Here is a 21798-nt window from a genome sequence, read left to right as displayed (position 1 = left end):
CCCAGCCCTTGCATATCACTAAGCCCTTTGAAGACCCCTAGTCCTTTTGCATCTGTAAACTGCCCTTTTGCCTACTTTTCATTTGTGCTTTTGCCAATAAGCCACTGACTTATGGTGAGCTGCAGAGCAGATTTCTGTGGCTCAGCTGCTGCTCTCCGTACTGTTGGTGCCAGCAGTTTTGGACTAAATGCTCATTATGTTTCAACCCTGTCTCTGCTTCATTGGCTTGAGTAGACAGGCAGCATGGACCCATTGTTTGTCTGATTATAAGACCACAAAAAATTTAATCACCCAAAGTAGTAAAAGGAAAAACAAAAGGAAATAATGTGTGAAGAGACAATGAGGCAGAACTTGTCACATCAAAATACAAAGTTTTCAAAACATTAGCTTTTATTTGACATTAGAAAAAATACTCCCCAATTTATCTCAGTTGTTATGTGATGGCTTTAGATTGCTTTTTGATGTCACCTTTGCTGAGCAGGATTTGTCAATCTTCAAACCACCCAAGGCTGAGATTCTGCATTTCACATCTGTACACAAGTCAAAGGATTTCTTTCATTTAATGGAGCATTTTGGCATATATTCCCTTTGAGGTTGAAGGGTGGAGATAAGTACATTCTTATAAAAATGGATTTGTTTACTACTTTATTTATGCCACAAAAAAACAGATGATGGTAGCATGTTCTCTTATTCTTGTTTTATCAGTAGTGGTAGTCTCAGGATGTCAGAAACCACAAAAGGCAGGCTTGTAGCTACTTTCTTCTTTGCACTTTCCAAATATGAAAATCCACCCCCAACTGAAGAAAAGAGTGTTACTGAGTCCAGCTGATACCACATATTAAAAGTCAAACATTACAGATGTATCTGATGTCAAAATTAAAATGTACAAAGCAAAAATCAGAAAAATCATCCCAAATTCTCAAATGTGCTACCTCCACATTTTCTTCTCCATTTATGCATGTTATAAATGGCTTGCCATGTAAACTCAAGTATATATGCTTTTAAAGTATCATAAATTACAGTGAACTATGAAGTCCTCTTCCTTTACAGTGAAATTTGCCTTTAGATTTAATGATTTAACACTACTTTATGATGGAGGCTAAATTGATTTAATTGATAAATCACATAATTATGTAACCCAAGGCTTAATTGATAATATCATCATTCAGCCAAAGAAATGAATGAGGACAAAGCAATCCTCAAGTTGGACCCGGAGTTCATAAGACCAATCCAAAAAAAGGCAGGCTGCCCTTAGAAACAGGTTTGACCTTTTCTTTCACTCTTCCTCCTATCCCACCCTCTGTGAGTGATTTAAAAATAGAAAAGGTCAAAGCCCAGTGGGGCCTGGATTTAGAGGTTTGGGTTATTTATTTATTTATTTTTTGTATTTTTCCCTCAAATTTTTGCCAATTATTTCTCATTTTTATTACTCTTAAAATTTAAGCATGATAAATTGTTAAGCCACTTTCATTCACTGACCATATTCTACCATATATAAGTCCTTTTGTGACCCAGTTTTGATACTGAGAGGCGATTTCTAAAGTTTAAGTCAAAATCTGTTGTTAAAGAGAAATCATGTCTCCATCTTCAGTCTTGCTATGTACTATCTGGGGATTGTTCCTCAGATCTAGTTAGGCAGTGTATATTTGTCAGAATGTAAAGGATAAAGAATTGAAAATAGACAAAACTGTTAAATGTTTCAAAACCAATTGTGGCTTAGTATGCATGGCTCCCCAAGGCTGGTATGACTGACACTGTGGTTTGGGAATTAGTTGTCATCCCTTCTTCTATTCAACAGTAAACAATCATTTTTCATGAGCTAGGAAAAGGAAGTGTCTATTATAAAGAGGATTCCTGGAACTTAAGGAGCTATCTCAGTGGAAAACCCTGCTTATTGTAGTGGCCAGAGTGATAGGAGAAATATGGAGTAGGAATTAAACCACACAATGTTACTCAGGGGCTAAGTCAACCCCTAACGAAAACGACCCAAAAGCAAAGTTTTTAAAATTTCTCTGGGAAAGCATACATTTTTCATGTCTCTTGGGCCAAGTGAGAACCTAACTTTATATAAAATAGGCACTCAAATATACTTGTAGAATGAATGAATAAATGAAAAAAAGTGAATGAACAGTAACTTTTTATATTCTAGTCTCTAAGCTAGTTAAAAACAAGTGTCTATTAGTTAAGATCTTTTTGTTTTGCTTAGAAATTAGCACATTGCAAATAGACACTTCTGTTTAATGTTTTATCCCATTCCTTGTTTTTTATTGCATCTCCAAGATAAAATGCTATTTCTTTTAGCATCATCTTCAATGTTTGTATGAATGAATAAGTAGGAAGCTCTCATTCCCATTCTACAAAACATGTCAAAGAGAAGGTGATCTATTTAATCATTCCTTCTCAGTGTCTTAATATCACAGCTGCTCAATGAAAGACCTGCAGTGATAAAATTTATTCTGGGTGTTTCAACCATAAGCTAGAGGACATGAAAGTGCAGTTTGGTCTTTGGAATCTCTTAATTCTCTCAGCACTTTATTCAGAGTGAATAAATGTTTATAGATAAAATCATTTTTATTGCTCAAGTGGCTTCCTGATTCTAAGCTAGGCCAATGAGCAAATATTCTTAAAACCAGTTGTTTCATCTTAATTCTTATCTTAAACTATAATAGAAGCAGAAACTTAAATTAATGAATTAAAGGACAAATCCTGAGCCCTTTTAACAGTCTTCTGGCTTCAATTTAGGTCACTGAGCATGTGAAGTTGAGACTATCCAGAACTAGGGAAAATATATTAAAAGGGCCATGACTTTTTTTTCTTTAATCTCCAAGGCGAGTCAATGGGATTTCTGAGCCATACCTACTTGACTCATTAAATGAGCATAATACTTCCCAGAAAATAGGCACTCAAATATTTACTAAAAAATCAAAGATATTTTCATAGTTGCAGCTATGATCTGTGTTCAATCTAAAGACCTTTAGACTAGGCCCATTTCACTGCTCTTATGCTCAGGACCTAGAATGATTTATTGCACACAAAATATGCTGTGCTTATCAAATGAAATCTAAAAGCACTGCTGAGCCATTTATTTTTACTTCTTAAATATCTTTAAGCCAGGCCAAGGTGGAGCTAATTCACCTCCATGTTTAGCATTCAGCATTTAAAAAACTGATGGAGAACAAGAGCAGCTTGCTTTTTTAAAAAAAAAAAAAAAATTTCCATCTCTTTAATTAGGCGAGGGAGCAAGGAGCTTTTTGGTCTGGATTGTATCTTTCCATGTAGCTCAGCATTTAGCATACTGTTTTGCACAGTTCTATTTTCTCAATGTTTTTATCGTTAAATAAGCCTAGCAGTAGTTAAGTACTTTTTAGTCTGGAGCTCACACCTATTACATTATTTCCTTCTATAAGCATCCCATGAGGATAAAATCGTATTTATATACTAGGGCATATGTAGTTTTAAGCCTCATAAAAGTAATCATTCATCATTCATTAAGCCAACAGTTAATTCCTTATATCTATATAGAACACTAGGTTTTCTAAATTTACACATAGACCTCTGTTACAGATTCAATAATAAGGGTGATGAATTTTTGCATCACTAGTTGTTATCTCTGGGGATGAGAGTAAAAAATAAATATTCATAAAACAGATATTGCTTACATATGTATGGCAGTTCAAGACTTATAAATTGACTTCAGGCATTATGTTCGGCTATCAAGGACACAATAAAGATGTTTTATCTTCAGGTCCTTGGTGCCTAGCAAAAAGACTGGCATAGTAGACAATTATTACCCAGTCTTGCATTCATCATAAATTTAATCTTTTACATATTATATTCAGATTGTTCAATAGTTAATACTTTAAATATTTCCAACTTTTTATAGTACTTTGCACCAAGTGAGAAAAATTAATAGTGACATTTATATGGTGCTTTAGAGTTCACAAAATACTAACATATGTATTGCCTTATTCTCAATTGTAGGCACAATAAAATTATAAATGTGTGTATCTCTTTAGTGCCTGTAACAGTGAGTTCACATAGTAGGCAACTGATCTGCTTTCATTTAACAAGTATTCAAACCCTCAAGTTTGCATAACTATTTATACTACCACTCTCATAGTGGGTGAATTTTATAAAGAATGTTTATCTCACGAAAAATTTTATCCACAGAGAAAATACCTAATGTCATATTTATATAGCACTTTATAGTTTAGAAAGCTCAGTCTCATTCATTACATTTTCCTGTTATCTGGGAAAATATACTGGTAATAATAACTTGATATTATCAGTAAAGTCTTGATTGATTAAAATAAGCATTATCTAATTTCCTTACATATAAATAATGCACAATATAAACCTCCCTCTTATTACTTGGGAGTTTTACCTTAGATTTCACAGAACCCAAAACAATAGTTGTCACATAAAAGGTAGTTAATATTCATTCATTCATTCATTCATTCATAACATTTAGCTCATTGATATTTAGTGCTTTAGTTTACAAACCACTTTAAAATGCATTTCTTATCTGAAAATTTTAATTCTATATTGAGATTGTTTCTTTCTGTTATCCGTAGTGTTTAGCAAGTTATCTGGCCCATTGTAAGTCATCAAAATAGCTTAATCCCTTGTATATTTTACAGTTTAAAAGCAGTTTCTATGTGTTTTCTTTTCTGCTACTTGGAATACTGTATTTACTCAAAATCACCAAAGCAGCAGCAACACGGCTACAAATATATGAAATTTTCATTGATTAATCACTTAATTCCTAATATCTACATAGTATTACATACTGTTGATATGTAATCAATATTTATCAGCTCTGAAACTTAATACGTCTTTAAGCACTTTCATAGTTTAAAAGCATATTCACACATTTTATTTAGGTCACCTGGATGTGATGATAATCATTGAGTCCTTAGTGCCTAGAACAGGGACAGGCTCACACAAGGAAATTAATATTATTCAGCATTTACATCAGGGGTAACTATGGCCCACAGACCAAATCTACTTGGTTAACATGGTAAGAATAGTTTTCCTTTTTAAAGGACTGGCGGTAGGGGGAAGTGAAATGTAGAGACCATAGGCCTGCAAAGACTAAAATATTTACCTTTTCCCCTTTACAGAAAGAGTGTGATGATCCCTGATGTACAAAATGCTTCAAAACTGACAGTGTACTTATAATACATATTAGCTGTGCATAGCTGGCAATACACTATTAATGAAAACACCTTATTTTCATATATATCTGTTATTTAAATTATCTTTCCTCATGATAAGGGGGAGAAAAAGGAGATTTAAACCTAATTACTTCCAAATTCTGTCATCTTTAAGCCCAGAGGATGATATTAAAGCCTAGGGCAGGGTTGGTGTAGTCTACCAAATTATTAGGCCACTACTATGAGCAGGGAGTTCAGGCTGTCTCCTTGGGACATCACTCTGTTCCAGGACTGCTCATTCTTTTTTCTAACCATCACTAGGAATCCCAAACCCCAGGAATCCTGTTCACTCAAGCTCAAAGAAATCATGTTACTGGCTGATCCTTCTCAGCAGGCTGGCACATCTGTGTATTTTCTATCTAAATGTTCACATTGGCCTGAGGCATCTCTTCACATTTTCTCTACATAGCCTGACACTTTCCTTTTCTCATCAGCTTAGAGCTTCTGAGGAAAAGGGAGGACTGAAATACAATTTCATTGATATGTCTCTCTCAAACGAGTGGAGGTGAAAAAAATAAAGTTTAAAAAAATACCTAAAACTTAATAAATGACTCAAAACTATAATAAAAAGAACCTTACACTGGCCCAGGCATAATATTGCCAATCTCAAGATAATAACAACATCAAAAAGGATATCGCAAAATTAGTGGGCTTAAATGGAGATATAAAAACTGGAAAGGAAGAGCCGAAAATATCCAAGGGTAGGGAGGATAGCAGAATAGAGGTTTAGGGTCCTCATATTGGGACTTCCTCTGGTCTTGGGGTTTCCAGCCTTCCTAGATTTAGGGTCATGGAACTCCAGCTTAATTTAGTCTTAAGATATCAGTCTCTCTTGGGCTTTCAAGTCCACATAGAGATGCTTGACTCCTGGGTCTTTATGTGTGTGTAACACCTCATATCCTTGGGTCTTAAGTCTTCAAGCTAAGTTTTTTTTATCTCAGGTCTTGTGACTCAGGTATCAGGCTTTCCATGTATCCCCACTCATAGGCTTGGTTCTTTCATCCTGGGTCTTCAGCCTTTTGTCTAACTCAAGACACAAGACTTGCATCCAACTCAGTTATCCGACAAGGGCCACCTTCTTTATGTACATAATGGCTCTAGAGCTTCTGATGGTCTCAAGGCTGAAGTTTCCATCTATCTTGGGACACAGGTTTTATACTTTAGTCCACAGGTCTCAATTCTGTCTTCTGTGTTGGTAATTATATCCATTATGGGCCTTCCACCTTCTGTACATCTTAGGTCTTTGGATCTTTGGGCCTTCTACTAGTTTTGGATTTATCTCACAGGACGGCCTGGCATAAGGAACAGCTCTGCAATGCTTATTTTGATAGTAGATACTCTGCACCTATTAGGAAGGGGTTAGGAAACCCCTTTGTCACAAACATGCACACATGGATGTACACATACACATATACAAAAAAATATGCATGGAGAGAGGATTGCAAGAAATCAAAGGGGAAGACACAGACTCAAGAAGAGGCTGAAGTACCCAAAGGTGGATAGAGGGAAAAAGCAAAAGAACAAGAGAACAGAGAGAAGAAAGGTGAAATGGAAAGACACAAAGAGCAAAGAGACACTGAGGCACATAGAGCAGGAAAAAGGAAAGAAAATGGCCCAAGAGAGGCAGAAAGGACATGTAGAAGAGAGAAACCCAAGATGAAGAGTAGAAACAGCAGAAAGGAGGCCAGAATCAGAAAAAGGTAAAATGTCAAACAAAATGGGAGAGAATGATGAACAATCAAGAGTTCACAAAGAGGAAAAAAAGAGGTGGACAAGACAAGGAATGAGCAAAAAGCATGAGACTCAGAGACACAATGGGAAGAACAGTGAAAGAAGAGCAAGAGCTAGGAAAACAAAGACAATTAGTAACAAAATGAAAAAACAGAGCCATCTAAGACAAGGCACAAATAACTCTTATGAACAAAAAAGAAAACGAGACAAAGATACACAGAGAAGAAACAAGCAAGAGGATCATGGAATTGGGTAAGAAACTTGAGAGAACAAAGACCAAAGACATTCAAGGAAAAAATAGATAAGCAAAGAAATACACACTTATGAGTGAAAGAGAAAAGGCAAGGCAGACTTTTAGAAGTAGAAGAGACAAGATATAGTGAGGGGCACAACAACTATGAGAAACATCACAAAGAGAACAAAAGAAAACAAAAAAAGAACATTAATAACTACAATAAGCTATGATTAGTACCAATACTACTTATATCACTATTAACAATTATAATAACAACAACATGAGTGGCAGAGGATTTAAACACAGAATGTGTGCCTTTTTAATATTCTACTACAACTGTTTATAAGAAATTCCAAAAGCCAAATGAGATGCCACAGATGAGTGAATATTAATATAAAGGGCCATTAAGAGGTCCTAGTCAATGCCTTCATTTTTTTGTCTTCATCCTTTCCTACCCCTTTAGAAAACTAACTTGATTTTCCCATCCATCACAATTATAACACTTGCTTTTCCTTTAACACTACTGCAAATACATTCTCTCACAAGATATAAGAAAAGGGGCCACCCTTTCAGCAACAAAACAAAAAAATTTTGTTTTAAGTTTCTATATGTTTAGGCCTCTAAGAGTGGCAAAGAATTTATGCAGTAAAGATAAAGAACAGATAAGGTGAGACTAACCTTAACACAACTGGTATAGACTAGTTAATCATTAAGTTGCTTCAATGAACCCAGTTGGCAATACAGGCATAACTTACCTCATTTTATTGCACTTGGCTTTACAGTGCTTCACAGATGTTGCATTTTTTTACAACATCCTCTACCAGCAACAAGCTAACAACTCATTTTATTGCTGTATTGTGGTTGTCTGAAACCAAATTGTAGTATCTCTGGGGTATGCCTTTGCAGGTTACTGGTCATTATCCCATCTCACATTCAGGCCCCTCCTGCACAAAAACCACCATAGCCCATTGCACAAAAACCTCTGACAAACAGCTATTAGCTCCAAACAGGTCCTCACATGATTACAACACCAACAACTTACTTTATTCTGCTATTCTAAAATGCTAGAGTGCCAGGCATGTTGATCTTCCTTTGTTGTGTTCAAATTTCTTGCTCTCTGGATTGCTTTTCAGAGGATGAACGATTTGGTAGATATAAAGGGAACAATCAGGAGCTACAAAAAAGAGGGGGGAAATAACAAAGGAAACTGTATATATGCATAAAGAAGTATTAACTGAGTACTCACTAGAGTTATGGGAAGATTCAAATTATGAGTTATAGAAACTATCTCTACAGAGCTTAGAAATGTATAAAGTTTAGGTCCTTAGAGGTAAAACTAATACAACTTCCTCATAGAATGGGAAACTATGCCATAAACAGGAAAATGTCTTGTCCTTTACAATCAGGACTTACTACACTTGGACCATCCCCCAACCTGCAGCCACCTAATCAATCAGCCTGTCTCACATCACCATTTTCACCCATCTCATACACAGTTGCTTCCCAGGTGAGTTAGGAAGCTATTTTTACCAAAGCAGACACAGTTCATAATGATCAAAATAATTTCAGTGGAAATCTAAATGCAATGTATACTGAAACGTTAAAGACAGTATCCTTATTGTGCTTTTAGGAACAGTTTACCCACCTCTGATGTGTGGAGGATGTCTTGCGACTTCACCTTCCTATCTGGGCCCAGGAAAAAATCTTGGTAGAACCTCCTGGCCTAGGGTTGTTGCCCAGTGGTAGTGAGCTATTCCCCTGGAGGATCCTCATGCCCCATCTCCACCTAGGGATCGTCAAAGGGAATCGGTCACTAACACTGCAAAGCAACAAGCCTATTCTTCTAAGGAAGGTCTGGAGAAGAGATAAAAGAAAAATAAATTACTGAAATGCAGTATACTGGGAAAGTCTGTCTCAAAGAACAACTAATAATTAGATTAAGTGATGTTTACCCTTTTTTTCCATGTGAATTGAGGGGTGGAGATTAAGAACTGTGGAGAGCTTTATATTCTAGCTACCAGCCTAGAGAAAAGCAAATGCTTCTACTACTCATTCCAGCTTTTCCCTTGAATATCACCTCATCACAAAGAGGAATTTAGAGGTGAATTATTACCAAAATTCCCATACTGTACTTTATTCTCCAGTCTCTACTAATGAGCAGTCTTCTGTATTGTGGATTATTAATGTTCTAGTGTTCTCACCATAAAATAAAGTGAAAGGACAAAAAAATCAAGGGGTTGAAAATAGAAGGAACAGATAAAGCTTTCTCAACCAAAAGAGCTATCAAGCTACTTAGAAAAGCTCCAATATTGTCTGATCCTATGAGTTCTATAAGAACTCTTCTTCATATTCCCTCAGGCTTCTTTTATAAAGCACTCTTTTAATAACTGAACAATTTACCACAAAGTGTCTCTCTCACCTAGTTTTGTAGAATTCTTCTCTTTTAAAATATAGTTTTAGCCCTAGCCAGTTTGACTCAGTGGATAGAGCATCAATCTGCAAACTGAAGGTCCCAGGTTCGATCCCAGTGAAGGGCACATTCCTGGTTGTTGGCTCAATCCCCAGTAGGGGATATGAAGGAGGCAGTCAATCAATGATTCTCTTTCATCGTTGATGTTTCTATCTCTCTCTCCCTCTCCCTTCCTCTCTGAAATCAATATAGATCGATACTCAACCACTGAGCCATGCCGTTTGGGCAGGATTCCTCTCTTTTAATTCATTTTAGTCAGATGCTGGAGCACTACCAATGGAAACAATTGTTTTCTACTCAATCTACACGGGACATTTCTTGAACAGCTTACTAGATGGGACACCACCAGAGTCTCAGGATATTCAGAGAAACCAATAATCATTACAGTGATATAAAACGTCAGTTGTGCTGGTGTCGCTCAGTGGTTGAGTGTCAACCAATCAACCAGGAGGTCACGGTTTGATTCCTGATCAGGGCATATGCCCAAGTTGAGGGCTCAATCCTCAGTAGGGGGCATACAGGAGGCAACCAATCAATGATTCTCATCATTGATGTTCTATTTCTCTCTCCCTCTCCTTTCCTCTCTGAAATCAATATATATTTTTAGTTGTTATGACAACTAAGGAAATTACACAAAAGGAAAAACAAGGTGGAGAAGGCTAGGAATCTGGTAAATAAGCTTAACACAGGACCTTGAGTCTCTTATTCTACCTTTTAGTAATTTCAAGTAATAACCCCTCAATTTCTTAAAATAATAAGGGAATGAGAGGGACAATGAAATTAGGCCTGCCAAAATAGGGCTATGACAGATCACGTTGGTACTACTCATTAATAAATCCTTAGCACTTAGTACCATCTGCCAAAGGAAAGTAGAAATAATTTTTGAGGCCTGTTCATCAGAAGGCATAGGATTGTTCTCTCTCTCCTAAGTAGCTATGAGATTTTAAATGAAGCAATTTATTGCTTTGCATCTCTAATTCTTTATTTATAAAATGGGGACCAAGTATGCTTGCTGTTATAAACCTCACTGGAGCCTACTTCTGAAGGGCAAATGAAATAATACGCCAAATTCATTCTGTAAAGTAAAAATGTGTATATATATATATATATATATATATATATATATATATATATATATATATATAATCTGTAGGATTTGAAACTGGCTCCTATTCTGTTTTCAAAAGGAGCTCTTGCAGGAAGTTAAAGTCCTTAAAGCCAAAGACAGAATAACCACAACAAACTTCTCAAACTACCTTTTTCTTCAGGTGGTCTGCAAGCCATCCTTCAATTAGTTGTAGCTTGTCCAGATTCTCAAAAGAAAAGATGTACTGAATATGGAGCTTCTTAGAGTTTCTTGTAGTCCTCAGGTCTCACCTATCCAGAATGTCCTTGAAAAAAAAAAAATAAGGCCTCAGTAGGATAGGATACCAAAAACGGTTGAGAAAGTCTCAACAACATAGAAAAAAACCTAGGAAGCATGAACCTGAATCATTAGATATAAGTGTGTCCTGTCTCTCCTGTACAGTCCCCCTAAGGTCCTATTAATGGCAAGCTCTGGTAGTATCACTGAAGGTTAGGCAAGTGTAAAAAAAAGAACTAAATGAAAATATGGGTCAAACCAATACCCACCTGTGGGTGACTAAATTTGTGGCTTAAAGGTCATGCTCTTGCTGAAAATACTTCAAGATGCAATGTAACAGAGAAACTGCTACTATTGCTTGGAGGTACAATTGCCTTGACTATTTTTAATATTTAGTTAGCTGTCTTTACTATAAGATAGGAGCTCACCGGGGCAGGTATAAGCCAGGTTTGCAATCTTGAAAGTACTTTGCATAGTGTGGTATGGTGTGGAAAGAATCAGATACGACTTCCAGATTTCTAATCAGGAATTGCCATATATTTATAAGGAACTTTCTGTCAACATCAAACAAATTCTAATAGTAAGTGAAAGATCACTTACTCAGCTCTATATTCTCTAGATAAAATGTCCAGTAAATCCAAACTGGTACTCTATGATGAACAGAATATAAACTATGTTCTCAATATGAACAGAACAAGCTTCAAAATCTTTTTGAAAATCCTTTCCCATCCTTATTTAACATTAAGATTAGATACTTCATCCCCAAATACAGGTGTCCAGTTATACATTATACATATTTACTATGCTCCCTCCTGAAACCCCATTAATAATGGTAAATAGACACTCCATCCGGAAACAATTTTTCCCCGAAGAACTTTTAAAATGAATCCAAGCCCAAATCCATTTATATTGTCTAGTTAAAATACCTAAAAGGAAACAACTTTTCTGGTCTCTCCAGATCAATGTGGGAGACACATAGATTGGTTGCCTCCTTCATGCACCCCAACTGCCATTTGCAGTCCAGGGATTGAGCCTGCAGCCAAGGTACATGCCTTTGACCAGAATCAAACCCGAGACCCCCTTAGTCCAAGCGCTGATGCTTTATCCACTGAGATAAACTGGATAGGGCCAGAATACCTGTTTTTACAGCTACTAGAGATTTTATTTCAAGCAATGTGAATTGAAAAACAACTTCAAAATTCACCTTTGGATGCTTTCTAGTGCAGACTTCAATCCACCTACAATTGACCCATCATTCCTAAGTAGGGGTTCAGAACTGGCTCAGAATTCATCCCTTTAAAACAAATTCCAATAAATAGTTATAGTTATACATTAACAGGGAATGATCATTTGATTAGTAGCAATAAAAAATATCATAAGCATAGACCAGTGTTTCTCATATTGGGGTGATAATAACACTGGAGGTTTGTGGACCTCATGGATCCCCCACTACATAAATCATATAAAACATTACATATATACATATATCTTTCACAAAGATATATTGAACTAGGAAACCATGTTTACATTTCAAATAACTTAGTTAAGTCAGTGTTCCTCAAAACACATGTTCTTTATTATCTCAAAGAATTTTGTTCCTGTGGAACTTCAGTTTGAGAAACAATGGCACAGACCATGCTTCTAAAAAGGCTCAGGAATATTTGTATATTACTCCCAGTCAGTGAGACAAATAATGTCTTTAGGCATTTAGCTGTGAGGAAATATGAGTATGAATTAAAATGGGCAGTAAGAGAAGCCCAGCACATTATGATTCTTCTTGTTCTTGCTAGGATATACTGATATGAACAAAAAATGTTTCAAAGTTGATGTTAATATTTTTCAGCTGCATGTTTGTTTGTTTTATATCAGGGAGGCTAAGCTTTTTTGCTTATCAAGGTACCTGTTGAAAAAAGTCAAAGAGGAAGAAGGAATATTAACTTCATCATACAGTAGGCAAGGTCATGGCTTTCTTATAAAAGTTATGCTTCTCCATTGCCCTCTTGCCAAACTAAAAAGGCATCATTGCTACTCTCATCTGTTCTGGGGCAGAGATAGAATAAAAAGGTACAAAGAGCCAATATATCATATTTATATCCCCAATTCCCGAACCTTGAAAAGCTCAAACTTATGAGATTTAACAATCAACAATTTGGCATGTAGCCAAACACAATGACTAAGCCTTATCTTTTTAATCAATTTCCATGCCTCCAAAGGAAGTAAAAACCAAATGGCATTAAATAAACCAACTGGACTACCCAGATGGCTGCAATATTAATCATATCCTGAACCAAAGAGAAGAAGTAAACCCAACTTCTTCTTTAAATTTACCCTGTCAACTTCAAATCCTGGTGAGCTCCTTTTACAAAAGCTTAACATAATTCATACAAGACAGCACTTGATTATCATTTCCTAAAATTATTTCAAGTGTGCTTATATTAGCTCAACAATACTACCATCTATGGGATGAGATTATATATATATAGAACTATATTATTTCTAACCCTCACTTAGGTGTAACCTAGCATAGGACCAGGTACACAATATTAATTCTTATAATTCTGTTGGTTCACTCATATGGTGAGACTACATTTGCAGATGAGGCGAGAATTGGTAAAGAGACTTAACAGGAAACCTCTGGGTAGTATCTAAGAGAAAACAGAACAGGGGAAAGATTACTTAGTAACTACAAAATAGTACTTACAGAATTCTAAAGAGCCAGAGACTCTTCTTACAGCTGTCCAAGGAGCTAGAAGTATAAACTGCACCCTGACCTGGGATGACCTTTTGACATCCTTCTTAGAGGAATAGTATTCTTTTTCAGTGATTACAAAGAACTGCTGTTGTGATGATTAGTTATTTGCTTCAGTAGTTCTTTATTAAATACTTCTCTGCCACCAAAACCTGTACAGTAGAGGCTAGGCTAATCATTTTTACCAGGCAGCGCACTGTCAAACAAGTTTATATCCGGAAGAATGGCTAGATCTTAGCTTACTATTCTTTTGATATAAAACAGGGAAACAGGTCCCATCATTTTTAAGTCCTCATTATGTAATAAATTAATCAAATAAGGTTAACTTTGGTTTTCAAAAGCACCTCAGTATATGTTGTCTCATTTCATCCTTTTACAGTTATTATCTTCTTGAAATAAGTAGGGGCTGCTTGGTGTTCCAGATGAAGAAATTTAAGGATTAGGAAATTTAGGTAGTTTTTCTAAAAGAGAATGGTGGTAAAACCCAAATGGCATGGTTTTAGAATGGTGGTAGAGCTCAAAGATACCGGTCTTAAGAGTTCCATTCTCGAACTCCTTTAGTACAGCAAGAGTCACAGTGGTCTATCCACAGACCCACCACCCTTAGTAAAATGAGAGACACTGGTCATCAGGTACATGGTATAAATGGGTTTTTAACTTCAAAAGTTTAATGCCCAGTTTATCAATTCCACCTTGCAATCCAGATGTCTTTCTTAATAAAAAATAGCGATAACTTTTGTTTGTATCCTGGCAATTGACTCTGTAGAATAGCAATATACAAAGAGGAGAGATTCTCAGCCAGGAAACCTGCTTCGGAAGGAAAAATGCAGAGATAGTGTTAACCTTCCTTCCTGGGTAGACAACTTTCAACTGATATATATATATATATATATATGTGTTAAAAATCCAGAATGTAAAGGGTGGCAATCCAGCTCCTTGGGCTTGCCTTGCCTTGAGCATTTTGCCCAGTAAAGCAGTAACAGAGGTGGGCAGAGATAACTCCTGTCCCAAGAATAGGACAATAATTGGAATTCAGATTATTAACAAATGCAAGAAAAGGAATGAAGGCCCATCCACCTAGCTCAAGCCTGCTTTTGGTAAACAACACTGCACAAACAAATACAACATCAAAGTGGTAGGGATGTCTTGAGCTGATGGGTTGGAAAATGGGACAATCAGTACTGTGTTGAGTAAAAACACAGAAGGGCCTTTGGGTAGTCAGCATTACTGAAAAGCAATGCAAAAAGGGAAATGGAGGGTCCATGTCAGATGGGCAGGACCACGTAAAGTGCAACTGAAGCACCACAGCAATATAAACTGGGTAAACCAATGACATCTGGGATTGTTAACATTTAAGCCCAAGTGAAAGGGCCTTGCCCAATCAACATTCCCCACCAGCAATTCAAATGGGCGGATGAGGTGGGGCGGGGTGGGGCAGGGCAGGGGCAGGGGCAGGGGCAGGAGGGATCACAATATTATCTAATGGCTGGATACATGGACAACTGAAATTGTGATTATTAATGGTCCACAGAAGGGTCCAAGGACAGGCAAGAGGTAGGGAGAGGGAAGATAAGGGTAGGACCATGACTACTTGGAAATGTAAGCCCTGGAGCATTGCAAAAGGAGTGGGAGTATGGGTTGCTCTTTGAAGGACAAGTTAAGGGCATACTGCAATGTTTACACTTTATGATGCCATGAGAAATTGGGGCTGGGAGTGCTTGCCTAATAAGATCAGGGAGGACAAACCCATTGCTAATTGCCATTGTGTCTATTAACATTTGCAGAAGTTTTGTGTGGTCAGCAGCCCCCGCAGTAATGCATAGGGGATATAATGGAATGGTATCCTATTCCAACAGAAGGGGTCATACATGATGTATACAAAGAAAGCATGGGGTCCTGTATAATAATTAGAATTTTGGATAAATGTTCGAGAGCTGAGGTCAGCAGTAATTCAAAGGCAGTGGTAAGGGCATTGAGCACAGCACCTTTCCTACTGCATAGGCCCACAGACAAATACAATTAATTATGCACATTAATAATCTCAATAGAAGAGCTCATTCATAGTTAATATGCCCCTAATACAAAGGGGGGAATGAGGAGATGCAATCCTACTCCAAACAGAAGCAAGGACAATTGCAATTATGCACATTAAAGTGAAAAGGAGGGAGGGGCCCGTTGAATAGCATCTCCTTGCTCTAAAGCAAGGAGGGTACAGTCATTCTGATATAAGATTTACTTACAAAATTACATTTGTGCACATGAAACTTCCAAGTGAACAAATCTTTTGAGTAGTGGGCACTGTCTGATGCAAATGCTAAGGAGGTAGGTGATGTGCTTATCTAGTGCAGAGAACAGGAGAAAATGTAACTGCAGATATTAAAGGTCCAATGAGGGCTTTGGTTGATCAGCATTCTGCTGTATTGCAAAGGGAAGTTGGCGGGGCGGGAGGGGGGGGGTGTCTACTAATAAAGACAACAGACAATTTCAATATGTATAGTACCAGTCCACTAGAAGGGGCCTTGGAGAAAAAAATAGTATCCCCTGCAATAGTGCAAAGGAGGTACAATAGTCCTGGAAGTGATAGGGATATGGAAAACAGCAATTCTGCACATTAACTGTCCAAATGCAAAGGTCTCCATAGTAGGCGCTACCTACTAGAAGGCAAAGGAGGTTGGGGGTATGTTGTGTGTCAGTGTCCTAGTCTAGTGAACAAGAACCCAGACAAATGCAATTAAGCACATTAATAGGCCAAGTAAAGGGGATTTAGGGTTCAGCAACTATGGTATACTGTCAACGGAGAGCAATAGGGTAGGATGAACCAAGTTGAAATTATGTACATTAATGTCCAAGGGATATGGTATAGTTAATTAAAACCTTGTACCAATATAAAAATCTTAAAGTAGTTGGCACTCCTTGTTAAAAGGCTAAGGGAATAAGGAGAGGGGTGTCCTTATCTGGTGTACAAGAACATGTAGAAATGCAATTATGCACAATAAGCCATGAAAAGATACCTTTTCATGTGATCAGTACCCTTGCTATACTATAATAAGGGTCTGAGAGGATATAGGATCTTATTCAAATGAGATGAGCCATGTGAAATTACACACATTAATGTCCCAGGTGTAAGGCTGTAATCAACTATAATTTCACACCTTGACTGTCCAAGTGTTAACAGTCTTGTGCAGAGGGCACTCAATGCTGAAAGGGAATAGGGAGAGGAGGTGTCATTGTCTAGTACACAGAAACCCAGACAAGCACATTCACATTAACGAGCTAAGAAATGGGTCCTTCAGAGTCAGAATCCCTCTGGTATTTTAAAGAGATTGAAATCAGAGGAAGGATTCTAATGTAATTATTATACACATTAACAGTTTGAGAAAGGGGCCTTAAGTGGACAGTACCCCACACAGTAAAGCAAAGAGGGTGTGAAGAGTCAGGAACCCATCTTAATTCGAAAGATTATGGACAACTAATTAAACATATCCATAGTCCCAAGAGAGGGCTTTAAGGTCAGTAACCTCTGCTTCCATAAGTGCAAGATGTTGAAAAGGCACAGTTATGGACTACTGAGAGTGTGTACAAGATAAAAGTTGTGTACATTAACTGCATAAATGTGTAAGGTCTTTAGTAGTAGGCACCTCCTGCTAGAGTATAAATATGATGGGGGAGTGGCATTACCTGGTGTACAGGTACAGGAGCAAATGTAAGTATGCACATTAACAGTCCAGGAGAGTGAATCTTGGCTAGTCAGAAGCCCTTGCATAATATAAATGGGGCAATGAAATGGGATGCTATTCTAACATAAGGCAAGTAACAGGTAATTAATACACCTTCTTGTAAAATGAAGAGGGTCAACCACTTTCATAAAAGACATAATTGTGGTCAACTACTATGACTCACTTTTAAGTATTAAGTACAAAGGTCCTTAGTAAAGGGCATCCACTGCTGAATATAAGGAAAATGAGTGAGGCCTATATCTACTGCAGAGGAGAGAGGATAAAATCAATATTCCACATTAACAGTACAAAAGAAGGGGTTTTGGTGTTCAGATCCTCTTTTGTAAAATTTAATATATGTGACAGGACAAGATGCCCCTTCATAGTTCCAAGAACCCTATGTTGTAATGCAAATGAAGCAGGAGAAAAAGGAATCTTAGATTGACAAAAGGGACCACAGCTACAATTAGAACTTTATCTACAATGACTTCCAGATGATATAAAGAAACTGAAAAGTCATGTTCCTAAACTAACAAAAGGGACCGCAATTGCATTTAACCACACTTACAGTCCCAAGTACTTTCTATGGTAATGCAAAAGATGTTTAAGGGCCTGGATGGATCCCAGACTAAGGAAAGGGACTATAGCTGCCTTTAAGCACATTAAGCACAACAGTCACTGTTGTAATGCCAAGTGAGATGGGGGAGGGAGGGATGGGATCTTAGACAAGTAGAAGGGACAGTAGCCCCAAGGGCTTTTAACAGTCCCCAAACGCTCCTAGGTAATGAAAAGGGAAAAGGCAGGATGTGATCCTGGAATTACAGAAGGGACCACAACTTCAATTGAGCACACTGACAGTGCCAAATGCCCATCCAGGTATTGTAAAAGGGCTACGAGGTGGATTGGGAAGAGGTGGATTGGGAACCTAGACAAAAAGGACCACTGCTGCAATTAGGCAACTTCACAGAACCAAATATATATCCAGTAAATGCAAACTGCCTAGGAGTGCATGGGAATCCTATACTTAAGCCCATTAACAGGCCTAAGTACCCTCTGCTATACTGCAAAGGGAGTGGGAGGAAATGGAAAGAGACAAAAAGAAGGTGCCACAGCAACCAAATAAGCACATTTCAATAACATATCTACTCTCAGGCAAAGCAGAGGAATGGGAGGATAAAAGTTACCAGAGTAACAGTTTCAAGGTCCTTCAGTTTTAATACAAAGTGAGGATAGATGGGTTCCATAGTGGCATTTAAGCACACTAACTGCCCCAAGGACCCTCTGTTTTTTCCCCCCTTAAAACCCTGTTTTAATTCATAGAGAGGATGGGTGAGTTGCAAAGTAAGACAAAGACAGTGCTGGCATTTAAGCACATTACATGCCCCAAAGATTGTTTTAATGCAAAGTGAAGATGGGTGGGTTTCACACTAAAAGGCAGTAGTGGCATAATTTAAACACATTAACTTCCCCAAAGACCTTCTGCTTTAATGCAGTTAGGATGAATGGGTTCCACCTTAACTTAAGGGCAGTAGGGGCATTGAAGCACATTAACTGTCCAAGGACTCCGTTTTAAATCAAAGTAATTATGGGTTCTATGAGTGACATAAGGAAACTAGTGGCATTTAAGTACATCAACTGCCCCAAAGACCCTCTGCTTTAATGCAAAGTGAGGATGAGTGGGTTCTATATTAACCTAAGGACAGCTGTGGCTTTAAACAGATTAACTTCCCCAGAGACTGTTTTAATATAAAGTGAGGATGGGTGGGTTCCACCTTAACATAAGAACAGAGGTGGAGTAAGAACCCTCTACTTTAATGCAAAGTCAGGATACATGGATTCTCTACTGACATAAGCACAGTACTGGCATTTAAATTTAAGCACAATAATTACCAAGAACTCTGTTTTAAACCAAAATCAAAGTGAGTATGGGTTCCATAGTGACATGAGGACAGTAGTGGCATTTATACACATTAACTGCTCCCAAAACCCCTTGTTTTAATGCAAAGTGAGGATGAGTGGGTTCCACACAAAAAGGCAGTAGTGCATTTAGCACATTAATTGCCCCAAGGACTCGGTTTTAAATCCAAGTCAAAGCGAGAATAGGTTCTATAGTAGCATAAGGATGGCACTGCAATTTAAGAACATTAACTGCCTCAAGGACCCTGTTTTAATGCAATGTGAGGATGGGTGGGTTCCACACAAAAGGCAGTAGTGCATTTAAGCACATTAACTGCCCCAAAGACTCAGTTTTAAATAAAAATCAAAGTAAGAATAGGTTCTATAGTAGCATAAGGATGGCACTGCAATTTAAGAACATTAACTGCCCCAAGGACCCTGTTTTAATGCAGAGTGAGGATGGGTGGGTTCCATATTAACCTAAGGACAGCTATGGCATTTAAACACATTAACTGCCTCAAGGACCGTGTTTTAATGCAAAGTGAGGCTATGGGTTCTAGAGTGATATAAGCACTGTAGTTGCATTTAAGTACATCAACTGCCCCAAAGACCCTCTGCTTTAATGCAAAGTGAGGATAGATGGGTCCTATAGTGACACAGCAGTGTGGTTGCATTTAAGCACTTTAACTGCCCCAAGAAACTTCTGTTTTAATTCAAAGCGAGGATGGGTGGGCTGCGAAAGTAAGATAAGGACAGTAGTGGCATTTAAGCATATTAACTGTACCAAGGAACCTCTGTTTTAATGCAAAGTGAGGATGGGTGGGTTCCACACAAAAGGCAGTAGTGCATTTAAGCAAATTAACTGCCCCAAGGACCCTGTTTCAATGCAAAGTGAGGCTATGGGTTCTAGAGTGACATAAGCACAGTAGTTGCATTGAAGTACATCAACTGCCCCAAAGATGCTCTGTTTTAATGCAAAGTGAGGATGAGTGGGTTCCACCTTAACACAAGGACAGCAGTGGCATAATGACCCTCTACTTTAATGCAAAGTGAGGATACAAGAGTTCTATAGTGACATAAGCACAGTACTGGCATTTAAATTTAAGCACATTAACTACCAAGAACTCTGTTTTAAATCAAAATCAAAGTGAGTATGGGTTCCATAGTGACATAAGGACAGTAGTGGCATTTATGCACATTAACTGCTCCCAAAACCCATTGTTTTAATGCAATGTGAGGATGGGTGGGTTCCACACAAAAGGCAGTAGTGCATTTAAGCACATTAACTGCCCCAAAGACTCAGTTTTAAATAAAAATCAAAGTAAGAATAGGTTCTATAGTAACATAAGGATGGCAGTGCAATTCAAGCACATTAACTGCCCCAAGGACCCCGTTTTAATGCAGAGTGAGGATGGGTGGGTTCCATATTTACCTAAGGACAGCTGTGGCATTTAAACACATTAACTGCCTCAAGGACCCTGTTTTAATGCAAAGTGAGGCTATGGGTTCTAGAGTGATATAAGCATAGTAGTTGCATTTAAGTACATCAACTGCCCCAAAGACCCTCTGCTTTAATGCAAAGTGAGGATAGTTGGGTCCTATAGTGACACAGCACAGTGGTTGCATTTAAGCATATTAACTGTACCAAGAACCCTTTGCTTTAATGCAAAGTTAGGATGAGTGGGTTCTATATTAACCTAAGGACAGCTGTGGCTTTAAACACATTAACTGCCCCAGAGACTGTTTTAATACAAAGTGAGGATGGGTGGGTTCCACCTTAACATAAGGACAGAGGTGGCGTAAGGACCCTCTACTTTAATGCAAAGTGAGGATACATGGGTTCTCTACTGACATAAGCACAGTACTGGCATTTAAATTTAAACACAATAACCAAGAACTCTGTTTTAAATCTAAATCAAAGTGAGTATGGGTTCCATAGTGACATAAGGACAGTAGTGGCATTTATGCACATTAACTGCTCCCAAAACCCCCTGTTTTAATACAAAGTGAGGATGAGTGGGTTCCACACAAAAAGGCAGTAGTGCATTTAGCACATTAATTGCTCCAAGGACTCGGTTTTAAATCCAAGTCAAAGCGAGAATAGGTTCTATAGTAGCATAAGGATGGCACTGCAATTTAAGAACATTAACTGCCCCAAGGACCCTGTTTTAATGCAAAGTGAGGGTGAGTGGGTTCCACCTTAACACAAGCACAGCAGTGGCATAATGACCCTCTACTTTAATGCAAAGTGAGGATACACTAGTTCTATAGTGACATAAGCACAGTACTGGCATTTAAATTTAAGCACATTAACTACCAAGAACTCTGTTTTAATGCAGAGTGAGGATGGGTGGGTTCCATAGTGACATAAGGACAGCTGTGGCATTTAAGCAAATTAACTGCCCCAAGGACCCTGTTTTAA

The 21798-nt window shown here is 37.8% G+C and overlaps 1 long non-coding RNA gene across 2 annotated transcripts; it reads right to left on the bottom strand.

Annotated features, from left to right (window-relative positions):
• Window positions 1-365: 365 nt before the first annotated feature.
• Window positions 366-21422, bottom strand: LOC132225057 (uncharacterized). Of its 2 annotated transcripts, XR_009450788.1 has the most exons (7): window positions 20676-21422; window positions 13717-20076; window positions 12220-12309; window positions 10909-11043; window positions 8828-9036; window positions 8225-8356; window positions 366-7342 (listed from the first exon to the last, which is right to left on the bottom strand). It is a non-coding gene; the product is annotated as an uncharacterized LOC132225057 (long non-coding RNA). The 2 variants fall into 2 exon arrangements; XR_009450787.1 differs by lacking the exon at window positions 20676-21422 and having other exon boundaries at window positions 13717-20208.
• Between the last annotated feature and the right edge of the window lie 376 nt (window positions 21423-21798).

Source organism: Myotis daubentonii, chromosome X (assembly GCF_963259705.1).
Source record: "Myotis daubentonii chromosome X, mMyoDau2.1, whole genome shotgun sequence".
NCBI lineage: Eukaryota > Metazoa > Chordata > Mammalia > Chiroptera > Vespertilionidae > Myotis > Myotis daubentonii.
This window is presented reverse-complemented; position numbering and strand designations above follow the sequence as displayed.